The 20,429-nt window shown below is 37.1% G+C and overlaps 1 protein-coding gene across 5 annotated transcripts in view; it reads right to left on the minus strand.

Moving 5' to 3' along the window:
* TMEM232 (transmembrane protein 232) overlaps window positions 1-20,386 on the minus strand; it is a 200,454-nt gene extending 180,068 nt beyond the window's left edge. For 2 of the 5 annotated variants that reach the window (XM_078004471.1, XM_078004473.1), the window contains exons 1-3: window positions 20,174-20,386; window positions 19,453-19,544; window positions 15,426-15,542 (exon numbers count right to left, since the gene is read on the minus strand). The gene's annotated coding sequence lies outside the window, so the exon portion shown is untranslated. Of the gene's footprint in view, window positions 1-15,425; window positions 15,543-18,436; window positions 18,573-19,452; window positions 19,545-20,173 lie in introns of those variants that run through there. The other 3 variants (XM_078004472.1, XM_078004474.1, XM_078004470.1) reach the window with 2 other exon arrangements.
* Window positions 20,387-20,429: the final 43 nt, after the last annotated feature.

Genomic DNA, 20,429 nt, shown 5'->3' on the forward strand with positions numbered 1-20,429 from the left:
TGTATATGAGTCACACTTTCCTGCTTCTTTAGATGTCTTTTAATTTTTTGTTGGAAATTGGTTATTTTAGGGAATATATGGTAGCAATTGTGGGTACAGATTTGCTTCCTCCGTCTTCTGAGCTTGTTTTTGTTATTGTTGGTTTATTTTATGACTTGGCTAGGATATTTTAGCAAATTATATTTTTTTCTACTCTGTGAAGCTTTCGATGCCACTCTTCAGAGGGTACAGCCTTGGGCATTCACACTGTCACCTTGGGATGACAGTGAATTTGGCAAGGCTCTCTTTGTCTTTTTCTGTACTCTCTCTGTTAAACTGTGTGCCTCATTCTGTGTTACATGCCAGCCAATTAGTCTCCAATAATTATCAACTAATTACTCTACTGATTTAAAAAAATGCTCTAGAGTATAAATTGCTGAGCAGTCTGATCCAATTAAATTCAGGCAGAGACAGTTTTGAGGGCTGTTCTTAGCTGTCCCTTGTTCCGGTTCTCTCTGGTGAACTAGATGTCCTGAAGTACAGCTTGTTGCTCTTAATTTAGAGAAGAAATTATTTTCAAGAGCAGCATTAGGCTTGAACCTTATGTTTCAAATAAAGTTAATTTCTTTGGGGAGGATTTCAGAGTTTTTTTCTTACAGACTGCCTTTTCCCCTGGGCAGTCTCCAAGCCACTATTCTAGGAGCTGAGCAGGGCAGTAGGTTCCAGTCTTCTTGGCTTGCCTCTTCTCTTGTGAAACTTCTCTCCTATAATGAGTTGCAATGAGGGAAATTAGGGTATCAATATTCTTGTCTTGCTGATGCTAATATAAAGCCTCTTTCTTATGCATGAAGACTGGGTGAAGTAAGAGAGCCCCCAACCTCTCAGCCACAATCACCAGGAAATTAGTCTTTTAAATTTGAGTTGAAGGGGATTAGAAATGCTGGCAGACTGCCCCTACTAATAAGATACAGTAACCCTAGATTGGAAGCTGAGGGGAGAGGGAGTCCCACCATCTTGGCCACCTCTGCACGAAGTTCAGCTTACCTTATGTTGTACTTACAGGGGAAGATGGAATGAGTCATGACTCAAGTGGAATTCTCTGTAATAGTTCATTGTTTAAGAGTTATTTTGATGCCAGCCTTCAAGATTTTTTTCCCACTTTACTACATTCACTTTTGCCCAAATCAACATTTGGTCCAACTTCTCATATAGAACAGTTTGCCTTCAAGTAAATTTATTCCAAATTACTTCAGATAAAATCATACACTTTCTGGACTAGAAGCTTGACTGAGTGCTCTGTGCTATATTATGCTTCTTCCTATTAATATACCACTCCACATTAATACATGCTCAATTGTTGGTGCACTGTCATTTATAAAAGTCTTTCAGATGAGTTCCAAAAATAAATATAAGAGAAAATTAAATGTTAAACTGGCAAAAAATAGATAAGAATAAAATAGGGTAAGAAAGAGATATAGTGAGATGAACATACAAAATCTATGCCACAAATTCATATATACTCACTTGCTAAAGGTATAGTATACATTCATCTTAAAATAATTCTCAAAGCAACCATTTACTGCTTAAAAACAAACCAGTTTTTAAGGGGAAAAAGTTATTCCTGGTAAAGTTATAAGACAATTTTTCTAAAGCCATCATAAAGAAGATAGAATATAATGTAATGAATAACCTCCTGAAGGTAAAAATAATAAATGGTTTCATGGGGCAGTCTTTTACACTCAATATAAATATATGACATTACAACAAACACTGATAGATTTTGTGAGACACCAATAAAATGTAGCCCTAACAGTCTGACTGCTGCCAAAAGAAGTTTTTTTGTGTGTTTTAAGAAGTGGTTTTATTATGGGCAGTACTACCTTCTGGGTAACATCTAGAAATGCATGGATGTACTTCTGTTTGTCATAATGTCTAAGATTCTGATAAAGGACACTCAGTGCCCAGGGTCCAGGGTTGCTAAATATATTCCTCAATTCTGAGAGAGTACCTCGTAAGTAAGAACTATTGCTCTCAAGATAACAGTATCACAACCTCTCCTGCCTTGAGAAATACTGATATAGAATTTTGAATTTCAAGCTATGTTCCACAGAAATGACTCATAAGCTATCATATGTGTGAGATGTGTGAGTTTGCATATTGTGTGTGTGTATATATATACCTGTGTGTGTCAGTGTTTGGGAAGTAAGAGGGGGTGGTTCTGCCTCCCTAGACTGACCAGAGGAGCTCCATTTTAACCTGTTTTGTATATTAGATCCCCAAATAAGAAAGACATAGTTTAAAACAAGAAGAGAAATATAATTTTATTCATCAGAATCCCAGGGTGGCTTAGAAAAAGGAATCTCAGAAGAGGCAGCTATGGCAGAGAAGCAGAAGCACATCCATGCATTTACAGATGTTGCCTAGCAGGTGGCACTGCCCGATAGTTAGAATCACTTCTTAAAACCCATAAAAATATTATTTCTGCAGCAGCCAAACCATTAGAGAGTTGAATTCCAGGGTAGTATTTTATTGATATCACGTAAAACATTGTCAGGGGTTGGGGGTTAAGTGGAGGCTGCAGAAGATAGAGATGTGGTAGGGTGGAAATGCAAGACAGAATGAGAGAAGAAAGGACATGGCAGAAATAAAAGTTCTTAGACAATGAAATTACATTTTCCCCTACATCTTTAGAAAAACAAACTCACAAAAGCCTTGGTTGTTGTATTAATTATCTAATTTGTGTAACAAGTCACTCCAAAACTCACTGCCATTTATTATCTCTCACAGTTTCTCCGGATTAGGAATTTGTTAGTGGCATGGCTAGGTATAACTGGCTCAGGATTTCCCATGAAGTTGCAGTCCAATGGCAGCTGCAGGTTCAGTCAGTCAGCTAGGGGTTTCAGTCACCTAAAAATTTGACTAGGATTGTAGGATCCACTTCCAGGGTGGTTTGTTCACTACATGGCTGTCAAGTTAACACTGGCTGTTGGAGCAGGCCTCAGTTCCTCTTCATGTGGACGTCCCCTCAGAGCTTCTTGTGTGCTCTCATGGAGGCTGGCTTCCCCCAGAGAGAACAATCCAAGAAACCAAGATGAAAGCTTAAATACCTTTATACCTAGCCTTGCAAAGCCTGTATCATTACTTTACCACAACCACATTTTATTGGTCATACAGATGAGCCATGATTCAATGTGAGTATGGGCTATGAAAGGGTGTGAATGTCAAGAGGCGAAGATTATTGGGAGCATCTTAGAGGCTGGCTACCAGAGCCATAATACTTTTTATTTGCTTACATGTGTTATCTATCTGTATGTTAGTGGAAGTAAACAAATCCAGAAGCAGAAGTAGACACAGAGTTAATTCTTTTTATATACTGTTGAATTCAATATTCTAATATTTTGTTGAGGCTTTTTGAGTATATTTTCATGAGAGATATTTGTCTGTAGTTTTCTTTTCTTATAATGTCTTTGTCTTATTTTGCATTAGGGTAATGCTGGCCTGAAAGAATGAGTTAGGAAGTATTTCCTCTGCTTCTATCTTCTGAAAGACACTTGCAGATAATCGATATAATTTTTTCCTTAAATGTTTGGTAAAATTCACCAGTGAACCTATCTGGGCCTGCTACTTTCCGTTTTGGAAGGCTATTAATTATTGATTCCATTTCTTTAATAGTTATAGGTCTATTCAGATTATCTATTTTCTCCTTTGTGATTTTTGGCAGTGGTTATTGTTTTGAACTGAAATTCCTTTAAGGCATTAGACCAGTTGACACATAACCTGAAGACTATGTGTTCAAACAGAAACATATCTCAAGTGCAAGAGAGAGAGGTGGGGCTGTGTGTTTTCCTGTTTGGCAAAATATCTATTACATTTTTCTATCAATGTAATAGAGCTCAAATATAATAAATCATGGCTACTTCTTGACTAGGATATTGATCACAAGTTATTTATATTTGGGGGCCTACTGAGATTGTCATCCATGGGTACCATTATGTTTAAATTAGATGCTAAATGAGTATCCTACAAGTCTCAAAATCTATATAGACTGTTAGCTATTAGCAAAGTATTACTTCTGTTTACACAACTCTCCCTATATACATTATCATCTATACTCTTGGGGACTACTATATCTCTTGGTACCACTAGCTTCCTATCCAATATTCATTCTTCTATTGTTTTATTAAAGCAACCCTAATTTTGTTTGGAGTAGCAAAGTCTCTGGCTAAAAAAACATTTCTCCTGAAGCTTTCTTTGCACCTATCAGTTCTAGCTAAAGCTTAGTAGGGAATGTTGGTAAAGTTCACTTTCATGATAGAGGCACAATACCTTCTTCCTTGTCCCTTCTCGATTTCTTTTACCTCCCTGGATGATAGACATAAGAATGGTGATAGAACAGTCACCTTGCTATCAGGAGATGACTAGGAAGATGAAACCCACATACAACAATGATGGGACGCAAAGACGGAAGCCTGGAACATTTATGGCATTAGAGATGAACCACAAAAACTCTGAGATTTCTACTTTTTGTCTTCTTGTTATTTGAAAAACAAATCCCTATTTAGTTAAGTTGTTGGAGTTGAGTTTCTGTTATATAACATCAAATACAATCCTAGGATATCTCACACCTTCCTGAAAACCTAGTTCAAACCCATTTCTTCAGTAAGGCTTCTGGGATGTAATAATAACAACTCTTGCATGGTACTTTATTGTTTGCAAAGTACTTTCACATACTTTATATCTTTTGATATTCGTATCAGTCCTGTGGCCAGAATACCCTTCTCTTCACATTCTCACCTCTCTGGAGTCGATGCCATCCATTCCTATGCTGCAAACTGCACTGTAGAACAATGACTCCCAAGTACCTGCCTCCAATCTTGACCTCTCTTGAGCTCTAGATTTGTTTTACAACTGAATTCTGGGCACACAGCTTAAAGACAAGTACTTGAAAAATCTAAACTGTCTATAACTTAACCGGTTATTTTCTCACTTCAGGTCCCTAAACACTGCTCTTAATCCAGTATTACTTTAATAAATCTCAGTTAATATAATCACTCAAACTGACAAGCTAGGAATTTCAGAGTTATTCTCAATTCCATGCTCTCTATAACTTCCCAAAACAATAAGTAATCAAATCCTAGGTCATGGCCACTTCCATGAGATTAGGTTCTCATCATTTTTCTGGTGGACTACTGTTAAAATCATTTCACTGGCCTTCTGCAGAAAGGCATCCTAAAAGATAAATCAATTATTTTTATTTATTCATTCACCAAATAGTTAAATAACTGGTCTTCTGCAGAAAAGAACTCTAAAAGAGGAATCAATTATCTTTTATTTATTCATTCACCAGATAGATATAGAGCACCTGCTACATAATACATATTATAATGTTAAAAATATGGTTTCAACAAAAAAACTTGACATGTTGTGGTAAGAAGCTAGTAAACCTAAAGTCAATATGGATTTAGCAAGTGATTATATTACTGTTGAAAATGCAATGAAAGTAACAGGAATAAAATAATTTACTAAGGTGGTGTATTTTTAAAAGAGATTTATTTTCTTCATTATTGTAATGAATCAGTAGGAAACATTTTAAAGAAATGAATTTTCATTTGGTTTTATGGAAATGTAAGCAAAAATAAGTGTGATATACAGTTTAGAACACTAATTTTTAAAATACATTCTGTAAAATACAGCTTCTTGGGATTAAATTACCTCGAAAAGCTTTCTGTTGTTAAATAAGTTTGAGAAACCACTGGATTAGACAAAAGTAAGTAGGTTTGCATATATTAAGATTTATCAGTGTTAATATGCTCATATATACTCTAAATCTCTCTGAGTAGCAGTGTGACATGTAGTTTTTTCAAATTTATTGACTAGAGAAATCTTTAGAACATCATCTCCTAAAATTACATACAGGACACATTTTGGAAAATGTTAAGCATTTGTGAGCAGACACTTTACCAGGAGATCTGGATGGACAATGAACTTCACGACAGGAACACTTATCAAATTTATCATAACAATGAATGATTCTGATAATCAGATGTTCAGCAACAATATAGCACTACTCATTAAGATGATAAGGGTTCATGCAGAATAGGTCTTAGTGAAATAAAAATCTGCTACCTTGAATCAAGTATGTATGTGGATTGCCAAAACCAAGAATGTTTATCCTTTAAAGAGAAATGCTTCAGCTCATGAAATGGCTATAGCAGTCTGCATGGGTGCTTGGCAGTTCATCTGCAACCTGGCACAGACCCAGATTTCTTTTTTTAGTTTTACTATTAATTATTCATATATTTTTTAAAGCTTCAATTAAAATAAGGTTAAAATGCATACTTTAAAAGACAATTTCTGAAAAACAGATAATACTAAAATTATATCAAGACTTTGGAAAGGTAACATGCATTAGAGAATACAAGATTTAGACTCTAACCTGAAGAAGCAAATTATTTGACCAACCAAATGATAGAATTTGTTCAGACATACTGTTAAGATGGTAAGGTATATAAGACTCTTACATCTTATCCCCTCCTAGAAATTTTTCCCAATAGACAACTTGGATATTTTTCTCAAGATTAATGGCTTTTAAAAACTGTTCTATTACACATCTTCAGTGTATCCCCCCTCTCTTTCACACACACACACACACACACACACAGCGCCAAATTTTTGAACCTTCTCTTTTGAAGTCCAAAACAGTCTTCATATTAAATAAATAAAAATCGAAAAGGTGCAATTTCACCAACCACAGAAGATGTGTGAAGACTGGTCTTCTGAATTCAGGGTTGCTCCAGGATAAGTGAGTCCAGGGGAGATTAAATGAATTTCCCTATTCATAGAAATAAGAAAGTTCCCACCTCCTTTATTCTCCCCAGTAAAAAGCTTCCCCTATCAAATGACCTGGTGGCTGTTCCAGGATGGACTGCTTAGACTCTTAGGAGGGGCCCAAATGGCAGGCCCGGTCTGGGGTTGCGAGTACTTTTCTATTTCTCAGTGTTACTGTGCTCATATATACTCTAAATCTCTCTAAGTAGCAGTGTGACATATAGTTTTTTTAAATGTATTGACCAGAGAAATCTTTAGAACATCATCTCCTAGAATTACATACAGGACACATTTTGGAAAATGTTAAGCATTTGTGAGCAGACATTTTACCTACCAAAATAGTAGCAAGTTTCTTCTAACAAAGCTATGGGACCCTGAGAAAAGAAGCTCAATATTCCCCTGTGAGGATCTTTGTGGGTCTTCCAGTTGCCCTGGGATGGTAAATACGACAATAACCTGAGCTCCCAAGTGATCTGAAGCAGGACTTCTTAATCACTCACCGCTGCGCTCTGGGCCGCTGGAAACCACAAGGCTGGTTGCTAAGGACGCTGTGGGAGTCGCTCTGAGAGAGAGACGTCGCTCTTTTACGGTCTCGTGACCAGAGCTTAGCCAATCAGGACTTAAAAATAAATTTCCACCTGCCCTGGCCCCGTCTCCACCACATTTGTATTCAATTTCGAAAGAATAAATGCAATGCTGTGTGAAAGACCTTTATTCGTTTTTAAAGAACATAGTAATGATTTGTTTCTAATATTGTACATACTTGCATATCCTGCCAGAAGCCGCGGCAAAAAGTGGCTTGACAGTGCTTTAATGTCTCCTCAGTGTCTTAATGCCGCTCCCCCAAAACAAACCAGCACGCCTATCATACCAAAAGTAGCTATGTCTTTAAATCAAATTGCTGTTCGTAAGTTCTTTCTACGTAGAAAATTTGGAGCAACCAGTGTCCTCAGCACCCGTCAGTGAGTAAACAAAGCACCTAGAATGTTCTGCTATGTACTAACCACCAGAGGGCGAATTTAAACAAAGAACGCCTATTTTTAAAGGTAGTATGCAATAGAATTATCTAATATAAGTCCTTTAAAAATCCTTGTAGAATTCCTACGTCTACTAACGAGCAAATGTATATATTTTACAAATGTTCACCAGTGTAAAATACTATATGGAAGAATGGGGAAGAGCATTTATGATTAAATTCATATGTAGGCCGGGCGCAGTGGCTCATGCCTGTAATCCCAGCACTTTGGGAGGCCAAAGTGGGAGGATTATGAGGTCAGGAGTTTGAGACCATACTGGCTAACATGGTGAAACCCCGTCTCTACCAAAAATACAAAATTAGCCGGGCGTGGTGGCACGCGCCTATAATCCCAGCTACTCAGGAGGCTGAGTCAGGAGAATTGCTTGAACACAGGAGGTAGAGGCTGCAGTGAGCCGAGATCATGCCACTGCACCCCAGTCTGGGAAACAGAGCTCTGTTTAAAAAAAAAAAAAAAAAAAAAAAAAACTTCAAATGTAATGTACAGGGATTGTCCTACGAAATGAACTACCTTAAAAAATTAAAACTTCGAAAGAAAATTTAACTTGAAATACCTCAATTCAGAATTAAGTTTTTTTGTTTTTTGAGTGTATTTTTATATTTAAAACAGAAATTACAATATTTGATCTCAGGCTTCTCTGACATATCACTCCTAGAAAAGTAGTAAGTTAAAGGTAATAATGAAAAAATGAAATTGATAAAGGCCATAAACTACATATGTTACAGAACAAATCCTAGATGTCAACAGTGCTTACCATAATCCAGATAAAATAAAAATGAAAAGACTGTGGTATTTAATAATACTCTGCTAGCTTGCTTGTTTTAATTTCAAGAGATCTAGAAAAGTGTTAAAAGCATAAAAAATACAAACTGTTAACCAGGTTATTCATAATAAAATGAAGACTGAATAAAAAGAATAAAAGGAAGGTCAAATAAAAAATTCTTCTGCATAATATAAAAATCAATTGAAACTATACTGCATTTACAGAAAAAAGTCAACCCATTGATTCTACACTGAAGACAACAGAACATGTTTATATAAGGAAGAGTTCACAAATACATATATATATTACATATATCTACTTATTCTATATATATCTACTGATTTTCTATATGTATCTACTGATTTTATTTATATATATATCAGTAGAATGAAAGATTACAGAAAAAGCATAAAATTTATATATGATAAATTTGCCATTTTAACTCAGTGGGGAAAAATTGTAAAGAGGTTGAGCACAATTAAGCTAATAGGAGACCCACAATGATTACAGAAAATGACAAGAATATTTAGAAAATTCACATATGAAAACTAAATATAATAAAGTCATACCTCCCCTTTCTCCCTTTAATTAGTCATCTACATTGAAGTTTTGACATGACAAATCTAATACGTTTTAAAAAAATTATTTTATATATATAGACCTGAAATGGCCATTAATTAGCAATTAGGAAAATAAGCATGTCAAAACCATCCTAACCACTTAGTATGACATAATTATGCTTTCAAAAACTACATTATTGCCTACTTGCCCAGGTTTGTTCTGCTTTTTTTTTTTTTTTAACCAGTCTTCTTTATTTTATTTCATTTTTTTTTTTAGATGAAGTCTCGCTCTTGTCCCCCAGGCTGGAGTGCAATGGAGCGATCTCGGCTCACGGCAACCTCCACCTCCTAGGTTCAAGCGATTCTCCTGCCTCAGCCTCCCGAGTAGCTGGGATTACAGGTGCCTGCCGCCGCGCCCAGCTAATTTTTGTATTTTTAGTAGAGACAGGGTTTCACCATGTTGGCCTGGCTGCTCTCAAACTCCCCACCTCAGGTGATTGACCCACCTGGGCCTCCCAAAGTGCTGGGATTAAAGGCTGTGCCCGGCCCAATCTTCTTTATTTTTAAAACTTTTACCACTGCCATGTAATCAATTAAAAAATATTTTTAAATTCCACAGTTCTCTCATAGCAATCTTTTAAGTTTCCTAAACACATCATGAGCTCTCCTTTCTTAATAACTTCATGCATGCTCTTCCTCTGTCTGAAAATACACTTGCCCACTCACTCCTCAACTGCTGCCACAAACTCACACAAACACACACCACCCTCTGCTCCCTAATACCAGACACCAGGTAAATGCTTACTCTCGTATCAAGACTTGGGTGTTAGATATTTGTCAACATTTTGGATCTGGAGAATCCAATCACCCTTCCATGCTACCTGGGGAATTCTTCTTGTAATACGAATGGGAAGTGGTGTTTCATCGTCCACTACAAAAGTCAAAAACGGCAGATCACATTTTCTCAGAACTCTGTGTTGGAATATGACAGAAGCTTGGCCAAGTATGTGTTCTAGTTTAAGATTTTGAATTTTTAGCAAATAATATCAAGATGAAAGTAGCAATAACGGTGCCCTGGGCAAAGACAGCAGCACCCTTACAGATTTTCCTGCCAAAAGACAGTTGTGGTACCTCCTACTTCTTGGTCCTCTAGAACAGCATTTTTTTTTCTGTCCATTTCAATCCTCATCTTACAGCCTTCCATCAATTCTATAAACCCTGATTATCCTGTCAATAAATCTCCTGTTTAACAAATTGAGTTTCTGTTATCTTCAACCAAAGTGACACATTCACCTTGGAAGACACTGCATTTTAGAAGCCTTCCAACACAATGACCATTCTCTCTTTCAGGATAACTTAGAAGTCATCCTTCAATGTTTCCCTAGCATTCTGAGTACTCTTACATAGCACTTATCAAAATTTTACCTAGAGAAATCTACTTAGTGAGTACTCATTAAAAAGTCAGGAAAGAGATGAAACTACTAGTAAGTTAAGCAATTTAAAATATGCATTATATTTTCTTCAATCATATTTCTCAAACCTTAAGCTTCAGTCCTTCAGTTGCTTAGAATCAAGGCTCTTAGCATCTTCACTGCCATGATTCAAATTAGTCCATAATACTGCAATTACCTTCCTAGATTAGAATTGATTTTCCAGGGAAAACAATCTGACATCAAAAGTGAATCATAGGAAAAAACTACAGCCATGAAAAAATATTTATCAGTTTGAACTGTTGCATTAGAATTAATATTGATTTTGTAATTTAACAACTTTCTAGATGATAATTTCTTACTATTTTTGATATTATGTGATATCATTTAGATTTGCCATGTAGTGTATAACTTAATTGTAAATAATTTCTATTCGATACCATATTAGTTTGTTTTCATGCTGCTAATACATACCCAAAATTGGGAACAAAATGAGGTTTAATTGGACTTATAGTTCCACATGGCTGGGGAGGCCTCAGAATCATGGTGGGAGGTGAAAAGCACTTCTTACATGGTGGGAGCAAGAGAAAAATGAGGAGGAAGCAAAAGCGGAAACCCCTGATAAAGATCTTGTGAGACTTACTCACCATCATGAGAATAGCACCAGAAAGACCGGCCTCCATGATTCAATTACCTCCCCCGGGTCCCTCCCACAACACATGGGAATTCTGGGAGATAAAATTTAAGTTGAGATTTGGGTGGAGACACAGCCAAACCAGATCATTCTGCCCCTGGCCCCTCCAAATCTCATTTCCTCACATCTAAAAACCAATCATGCCTTCCCAACAGTACCTCAAAATCTTAACTCATTTCAGCATTAACTGAAAAGTCCACAGTCCAAAGTCTCATCTGAGACAAGACAAGTCCCTTATGCCTATAAGCCTGTAAAATCAAAAGCAAGCTAGTTACTTCCTAGATACAAAGGGGGTTCAGGTATTGGGTAAATACAGCTATTCCAAATGGGAGAAATTGGCCAAAACAAAGGGGTTACAGGGCCATGCAAGTCTGAAATCCAGTGGGGCAGTCAAATTTTAAAGCTACAGAATGATCTCCTTTGATTCCAGGTCTCACCTCCGGGTCATGGTCTTCGGCAGCTCCACCCCTGTGACTGTGCAGGTTACAGCCTCCCTCCTGGCTGCTTTCATGGGCTGGCATTGAATGTCTGCAGCTATTCCAGGTGCACAGTGCAAGCTGTTGGTGGACCTACCATTCTAGGGTCTGGAGGATGGTGGCCCTATTCTCATAGCTCCAATAGTCAGTACCCCAGTAGGGCTCTTGCCCTACCTTTCCCTTCCACATTGCCCTAGCAGGGGTTCTCCATGAGGGACTCACCCCTGCAGCAAACTTTAGCCTGGGCACCCGGGTGTTTCCATACATCTTCTGAAATCTAGGCAGTGGTTGCCAAACCTCAATTCTTGACTTCTGCACACCTGCAAGCTCAACACCACATGGAAGTGCTAAGACTTTGGGCTTCTACCCTCTGAAGCCACAGCCCAAGCTCTACATTGGCCCCTTTCAGCCATGGCTGGAACAGTGGGACAAGGACACCAAGTCCCTAGGCTGCACACAGCATAGGGACCCTGGAGCCAGTCCACAAAACCAGTTTTTCCTCCTAGGCCTGTAGGCCTGTGATGGGAGGAGATCCGTGAAAGTCTCCAACATGGCCTGCAGACATTTTCCCTATGGTCTTGGGGATTAACATTAAGCTCCTTGCTTCTTGTGCAAATTTCTGTGGCCAGCTTGAATTTTTCCTAAAAAAAAAAATGGGTTTTTCTTTTCTACTGCATCATCAGGCTGCAAATTTTGTGAACTTTTATGCTCTGTTTCCCTTTTAAAATTGAATGCTTTTGACAACACCCAAGTCACCTTTTGAATGCCTTGCTGCCTAGAAATTTCTTCCACTAGATACCCTAAATCATCTCTCTCAAGTTCAAAGTTCCACACATCTCTAGGGCAAAGGCAAAATGCCACTAGTCTCTCCTGAAACATAACAAGAGTCATCTTTGCCCCAGTTCCCAACAAGTTCCTCATCTTCATCTGAGACCACCTCAGCGTGGACCTTATTGTTCATATCACTATCAACATTTTGTCAAAGCCATTGACAAGTCTCTAAGAAGTTCCAAACTTTCCCATGTTTTCCTGTCTTCTTCTGAGCCCTCCAAACTATTCCATCTTCTGCCTATTACCCAGTTCCAAAGTCGCTCCCACATTTTTGGGTATCTTTTCAGCAACATCCTACTCTGTTTGTACCAATTTACTATATTAGCTCATTTTCATGCTGCTGATAAAGACATACCCAAAACTGGGAACAAAAGTGGTTTAATTGGACTTACAGTTCCACATGGCTGGGGAGGCCTCAGAATCATGGCAGGAGGTAAAAGGCACTTCTTACATGACAGTGCCAAGAGAAAAATGAGGCAGAAGAAAAAGCAGAAACCCCTGATAAACCCATCAGATTTTGTGAGACTTATTCACTATCAAGAGAATAGCATGGGAACCACCAGCCCCCATGATACAATTACCTCCCCCTGGGTCCCTCCCACAACATGTGTGAATTCTGGGAGATACAATTCAAGTTGAGATTTGGATGGGGACACAACTAAACCATATCAGATACCCCTCTTCATTTTGCCAAATATTTAGAGTTTTCATTAGTATTTTTAAGTGCTATTGGGAATAAATAGAACAGTATCTGAAATTTTTATCTGTCAAAAAGAGAAAGGAAAGATAATCAAAGGTAAAATAATAATAGAGAAAACAGACAACATACAGAATGAGAGAAAATATTTGCAAACTGTGTACCTGACAAAAGTCTAATATCAGTATCTATAAGGAACTTAAACAAATATATATGAAAACAACAAACAATTTCATTGAATAATAGGCAAAGGACATGAACAGAAACTTTTCAAAGGAAGACATACATGTATATGAAAAAAACTCAACATCACTGATCATCAGAGAAATGCAAATCAAAACCACAATGAGATACCATCTCATGCCAGTCAGAATGGCTATTATTAACAAGTAAAAAATAATAATAATAACAACAGATGCTGGTGAGGTTTGCAGTGAAAAGGGAACAAACTCTTATACACTGTTGGGTGGAAGCATAAATTAGTTCAGCCATTGTTGACAGCAGTGTGGTGGTTCCTCAAAGAGCTAAAATCAGAACTACCATTTGACCCAGAAATCCCATTACTGGGTATATAACCAAAGGAATATAAATCATTCTACAATAAAGACACATGCACATGTATGTTCATTGCACCACTATTCACAATAGCAAAGGCATGGAATCAACCTAAATGCCCATCAATGACCATAAATATGGTACATGTACACCATGGAGTACTATGCAGCCATAAAAAAGAACAAGATCATGTCCTTTGCAGGAACATGGATGGAGCTGGAGGCCATTATCCTTAGCAAACTAACGCAGGAACAGAAAACTAAATACCACGTGTTCTCTCTTAAAAGTGGAAGCTAAATGATGAGAACACAGAGACACAAAGAGGGGAACAACAGACATTAAGGCCTACTTGAGGGTGAAGGGTGGGAGGAGAGGATCAGAAAAAAAAAAAACTTATTGGGTACTAGGCTTAGTACCTGGGTGATGAAATAACCTGTACAACAAACCCCTATGACATAAATTTAGCTACATAATAAACCTGCACATGTACCCTTGAACCTAAAATAAACTTTTTTAAAAAGTCAAATGATATTACAATGGTCATTCAACTTATAAAAATCTACTAGAGGTTAAAGAAGATAAAGCAAGATTTTAAGAAATTTATATTGCATTTACTCAAATTATTTATTGTACCAATGGGTTAATTTTCACAGCATTTTAAAACTTACTAAAAGATAAAATTTCTCTTACACAGTTATTTGACATGTTTGTGATGATAGTATTTAATCCTATAGTGGACATTTTAGAAATAAAATTCAATTAAAGTTCTGCAAAAGCATCATGTTGGTCACCTATCGCCAAAATAATCTTAGTGGTTTAAAATATAAGTATTTACTTTTCTCATTCACTCCTCTGCATGCAGGTTGGCTGGATTTTGCTGATGTTGGCTGGGTTCACCTGGGATTGTCCCCAGACTTCCAGCTGGGTTCAGGTCTGCTCCAAATATCTCCTTCAGGAGCCCAGAGTGAAGGGGCAGTGGTTATTCAGGAGGTGCTTCTCATGGTTATGGCAGAAGCACAAGAGGGCAAGCCAACTGAGCAAAGCCTCTGTTCGGGTCACACCTGCTAACACTTTTTGCCCAAGGATATCACTCTACCAACTCCCCAAACAAAGGGCAGGAAAGTCCACTCTGCCCATCATGAGGCCATGACAAGGGTATGGACATACAGTATAATACTATGATAGAGGGACGAAAAATTGAGTCCAATAATTTGGGCATCACCATCTTCTGAACATAAATGGCATAGCCTATCAAGTAGAAAAAGAATAAACTCAGCAATTTAGAAAATTTATACTCAATTCACAATTTAAAATATTCTCAGTTGCTTCCATTTACTGTGTGTGTCCCATTAAGTGTTTAGATGTTAAAGTGCTTTGCCTAACTTCCCTAGCAATGTAATCAGGATCAAATGCACCATAGTGGATTGTTATATCATATCATTTTACAAAAACAAAACAAAACAAAACAAAAACACCTCTATTGTTGGAAAGATATTTTTTAAATTGCTTATTTCAAGTTATTTTACATGTAAAATATTTAAAATATTACTAAATTTCACCTTTTAAAATACTTACCAGGCAAGGCGTAGTGGTTCACTCCTGTAATCCTAGCACCTTGGGAGGCTGAGGTGAGCAGATTGCTTGAGCCCAGGAGTTCAAGACCAGCCTTGGCACCACAGTGATGCCCTGTCTCTAAAAAAGATATAAATAAAATAGTGTATAGTTGCATCACAGTACCCAATGCAGTGGTTTACACATAGTATATGCTTAATATATGTTGCTGAGTGAATTATTGAATAAAAAATATAGGTAATTTTTATTTTATCCTGTGAGCTGAATTTATTTAGCATCAGAATTTTCCATCACAATGTTAATATAAATGAATGACTTGCTTGCTCTGTACAGGCACTTTTGTTTCGTAGGACCATAGCATTCTGTGCCAACTCTTGAAAACTGTTGAAACAATCTGCTAGTTTTCATTTGTATTTCAACTCAACAATAATAATGACTGGACTTTTGAAAATATGTATTAAGCTCTTTGGGAGGTTATATGTATTTCTATCATATTATTTTCAAGGAAAATTAATCCTTTATATCTATTTACTAAGGAAAAAAGTAAAAAAATTTATTCTGTCAATATTTGGGCTAAAAATGTCATTATTAGTTTTGGCACCTAATAATATCCTCTACCCATTAATTGTTATATAGTGATTTAATATTTTAGTCATTTTAATGATATAAATGCTATTGTTTGACAATCCTTCAAAAGATAGAGTCAAATCCTCTTCCCCTTTTAGTGTGGGGTTGGACTTGGTGACCCTCTTCCAAAAAATAGAACATGGCAGAAGTGATGAGGTGTAATTAGCTCATAAACGACATTGTGCTTCCTCCTTGCTGTCTGTCTCCGAGTTGTTACATCATAAGGACACTCAAGATGTTCTATGAACTTCATGTGGCAAGGAATTGAAACCTCATTAACAGCAATTAGCAAGAAATAAAGACATTCTTTCTACAGCTGTCTGAGTAAGAGACCTTAGAAGGGGATCCTCCAGCCCTAATCAAACCCAGTCAAGTCTAAAATGACTGCATCCCAAGTAGAAGTCTTAACTAGAACCTCATGGAAAACCTAAGACAGAACTATCCAGTGAAGCCACTCTGAAATTTTTAAATTACAGAAACTATGAGATATTAAATGTTGTTTTAAGCTGCTCAATTTGTTATGGGGGCAATTTATTGTGCCACAATAGAAACTAACACAAACATTCTGTTGTTTTCATAAAATGCATTGGCCACTTTATAAATGCATGTTTTAATTCCTGTGTTATGAGTTTCTCAAACTAGTTTGAAGCAATAAAGTCTGGACGATTTCAGCATAATTATTTCAGAAATATTTTGGAGAAATACAGGATGATAGAGCTTCATAGTGCTCTAGAGACTACTGATTAAATGATATGAACAGATTTAGTAATATAGAAAGATCTTTATTGCTGTCTGCCCATAACTAAACTTGCTCTATTATTTTTTTTCCTAAAATAATTTTTCTTCTTAGGAAAAAAAGCTAAGTTTTTTAGAGCAATCAAATAAAAAGTGAAACTATGCAAGTCCATGCTCAGATATAATAACATCATTTTAGCATATTCTTCTATTGTGTATCTGTTAATATTTTTAAAAGGAAGATCATACTGTACATGTTTTAAATTGAACATATTTTCATGTCATTTAATATTCATCTCTAATGTAATCTATAAACGTCTTCACTCTGAACTCTTCTCATCTCCATTACACTATCACTCTAGATGAAATTATTACTATCTTTTGCCTCAGCTGCTTGCCTTTAGTAGGTGGAAACCTTTACTCTTCCCCATACAGAAGCCAGGTGCATTCCTATAAAATATCAACATAGTCACATTACTCCTCTACTCTCAAAAAACCTAAATTTTGTTCACCACTGGCAAGGCTTTGCAAGATCTGGCACCTAGCCCCCTTTCAGCTCTCATTTCCTATCACTTTCACCCTTTCTCACTGGCTACCTAGTTTGCTATCAGGGCCTTTCTCCTGCTCAGCTCTGCCTGGCTCCCACATATTCACAGATGGGTCACTCTCTCACTTCATTCAGTTCTCTGCTCAAAGGTCACTTCTTCAAAGAGTACTTCCTTATTCTAAAAAAGGTTTCTTTATTGCTCACTTAAGCTTTTTTAATATAATTATGTCATTATTTGACATGGCACTATATTTGACAGGATGTATTTATCTGTTATTTGTCTCCCTAAACTAGAATGTCAGTTCTAACAATGCAAGCACTTTTTCTGGCTTATTTATCACTCTAGCCTCATTGCTTAAAATAGTATCTGACACGAGATAGGTGCTTAATAAATATATTTTGGTTAAACAACTCTATGGATATATACTTTTAATAATAAATTATTAATCAAAAATAATTATTTGATAGTTGCATTCCTGCTTATTTTTTCCTATTATGAGCAATCATGCCATAAACATATGTATGTTATCCATGCCAGAAACATGTAAAAAAAACCCTATATTTGTTTTCTAAGATTTTGGAGTCAAAAAATATGGTTATTTTTACAGTTTTTGATACATAGTGCCAAACTGCTGTCCATCAGAAAGTTATGTTTTATATCACTTCAGAAATTAATGAAAGATACTTTCTTCTAACCTGGAAAGATTTTTCCCTTTTAAACATCTTAATATGTGAAAGACAATTGTTGTTAAGATTTACCTTTTTTTCGATTAGTAAAGGACATTTTTATATGATATTATCTATTTACATTTCCTTTTTTTTTTTGCATGAATTGCCTCTACATGTCCTTTGCTCATATTTCTGATTTGCCTTTATTCATTGGTATGAACTCTTTGTACATTAAAGATACTAATCCATTGTTTAAACCATGTTAAAATGTCATTTTTCTTAGTTTGTGATTTGCCTTTCAATTGTAATTACTATATATTTTAAAATTTACTACATAGAAATTTAAATTTTATACAGTCATATTGATTATAGTCTTTTACTGATTTCTTACATGGCTTTTGACTTTGCTGTACTCTTAGAAAACTTTCCAACTCACTGTTTAAAAGGCATCCACCTCGCCGGGCGCAGCGGCTCACACCTGTAATCCCAGCACTTTGGGAGGCCAAGGCGGGCAGACCATGAGGTCAGGAGATCGAGACCATCCTGGCTAACACGGTGAAACCCCGTCTCTACTAAAAAAAAAAAAAAAAAAAAAAAATTAGCCGGGCGTGGTGGCGGGCACCTGTAGTCCCAGCTACTCGGGAGGCTGAGGCAGGAGAATGGCGTGAACCCAGGAGGTGTAACTTGCAGTGAACCGAGATCACACCACTGCACTCCAGCCTGGGCCACAGAGCAAGACTCTGTCTCAAAAAAAAAGGCATTCGCCTATATTATTTTCTTCCAGTATTTAATTTTTAAAAATTTAAGAAAAATACAGTATATTGCAGCTTTACTTTCAGGGTAAGCTGTGAGGTAGGGCTCTTATTGCCTTGCTTTCCCCCTCAACTGGCTACCCAGCTGCTCTCCGTTCAATAATTCATCCTTTCTCCACTCATATGGATGTGAAATTCTGAGATGCCACTGTTTTTATATTAAAAGTACAGACATAATTAGACCTTCTTACCTTTCTCCTTAAAAAAAAATAGCTTACGACCTGAAACAATACCATCCTTGAGCCAATCATTCCAAAGGAATAGATAAATATTTTTTATGTTTGATATTAACTATCCAGTAATTTGGTATTAGTACACCAGTAATACTCAACACCTTTGAGTATTGTCAAGAGACTCAACACCTTTGTCCATGCTGCATCGCAATCAAATTTAAGAATGTCAATTCGTTATTTAAAAATGTTAATTGTACAAACATTCCAATTACACTCTTCTTCGTTATTTAAAAATGTTAATTGTACATTTTTAAATAACGAAGAAGAGTGTAATTGGATTGTTTGCAACAGAAAGGATAAATGTTTCAGGTGATGGACATCCCATTTACCCAAATGTTATTATTACACATTGCATGCTGTATCAAAATATCTCATGTAACCCATAAATATATACACTTATTACATACCCACAAAAAATAAAAGTAGTGATAAAACTGTAAACAAAAATGTCACTTCGCTCAAAACAAAGCTGATTATCACTTTCAATCAAGGTTCGCATCTGGAAGGTCGAGAACAGCACGTCAGAGTTCTCTTGGAAAAGCTCTAGGAATCCTGGGCGTCCATCGAGTTGAAGGAACATAGGATGAACCCATGGAAGGCTTCCTCAGATCTGAGGAGGGAGCCTGCCCCAAGAGCCCGTGGACCTAATGAAAACAGGTAGTAGGGGACCCTCTACAGAACTCTTCTCAGTTATTTAATTAGAGGTCCCGATTTTGAAAGATACAACTGGGATTTCAATACCCTGAGTGATTTAGATACATCGGGAAAAATACGACAGAAAACTAGTTTCTTTACAGCCTTAGAAAAGTAAAACCCGTAATTCCTCACTCCACGAGGGCAGTATTCGAGTACGTGGGTTTCCTTCTCCCCCGACGTTCACCTGAACTTTTAAAATGCTTGCTCTGGTGGTCCATAGCACTTTCGCGCTCACTGGGCGGTACCATATCTCTCAATAGATTTTATCCAAAACCGCAAGTGCGGGAGACAAAGCTAGGTAGAAGGTTACCAACCCTCCACAACTCCAACCTTTACTAGCTTCCTCGGAGCAGGTGAGGCACCAGCCCCGTGAGAATACACTGAGATCTGGGGCGTAGCTGTGACATGAGGTATTTCTGGCCGAGATCTCACCGGGTAAGCTCCACTCGCGGGTTATCGGCTCCCTCCAAGAAGCATCTTTGACCTCCTCCCATGTAGGCCCTATTCCTACACCAATTCTCTTTCTGGAATCTCTTTGGTACCGTGTTTCATTAATCCCACAACCATATTCCCACCTATTCCCTAATGACAACAAAGTTTTAAGTTATAGGTTACCGCCGTGTCTCCCTAGCAACCGTGCCCACTAATGGTTGCCGGAAGAGGCTATAATCACGTGCTCCCAAGACTT

This window comes from Macaca mulatta, chromosome 6 (assembly GCF_049350105.2).
Source record: "Macaca mulatta isolate MMU2019108-1 chromosome 6, T2T-MMU8v2.0, whole genome shotgun sequence".
Lineage (NCBI taxonomy): Eukaryota > Metazoa > Chordata > Mammalia > Primates > Cercopithecidae > Macaca > Macaca mulatta.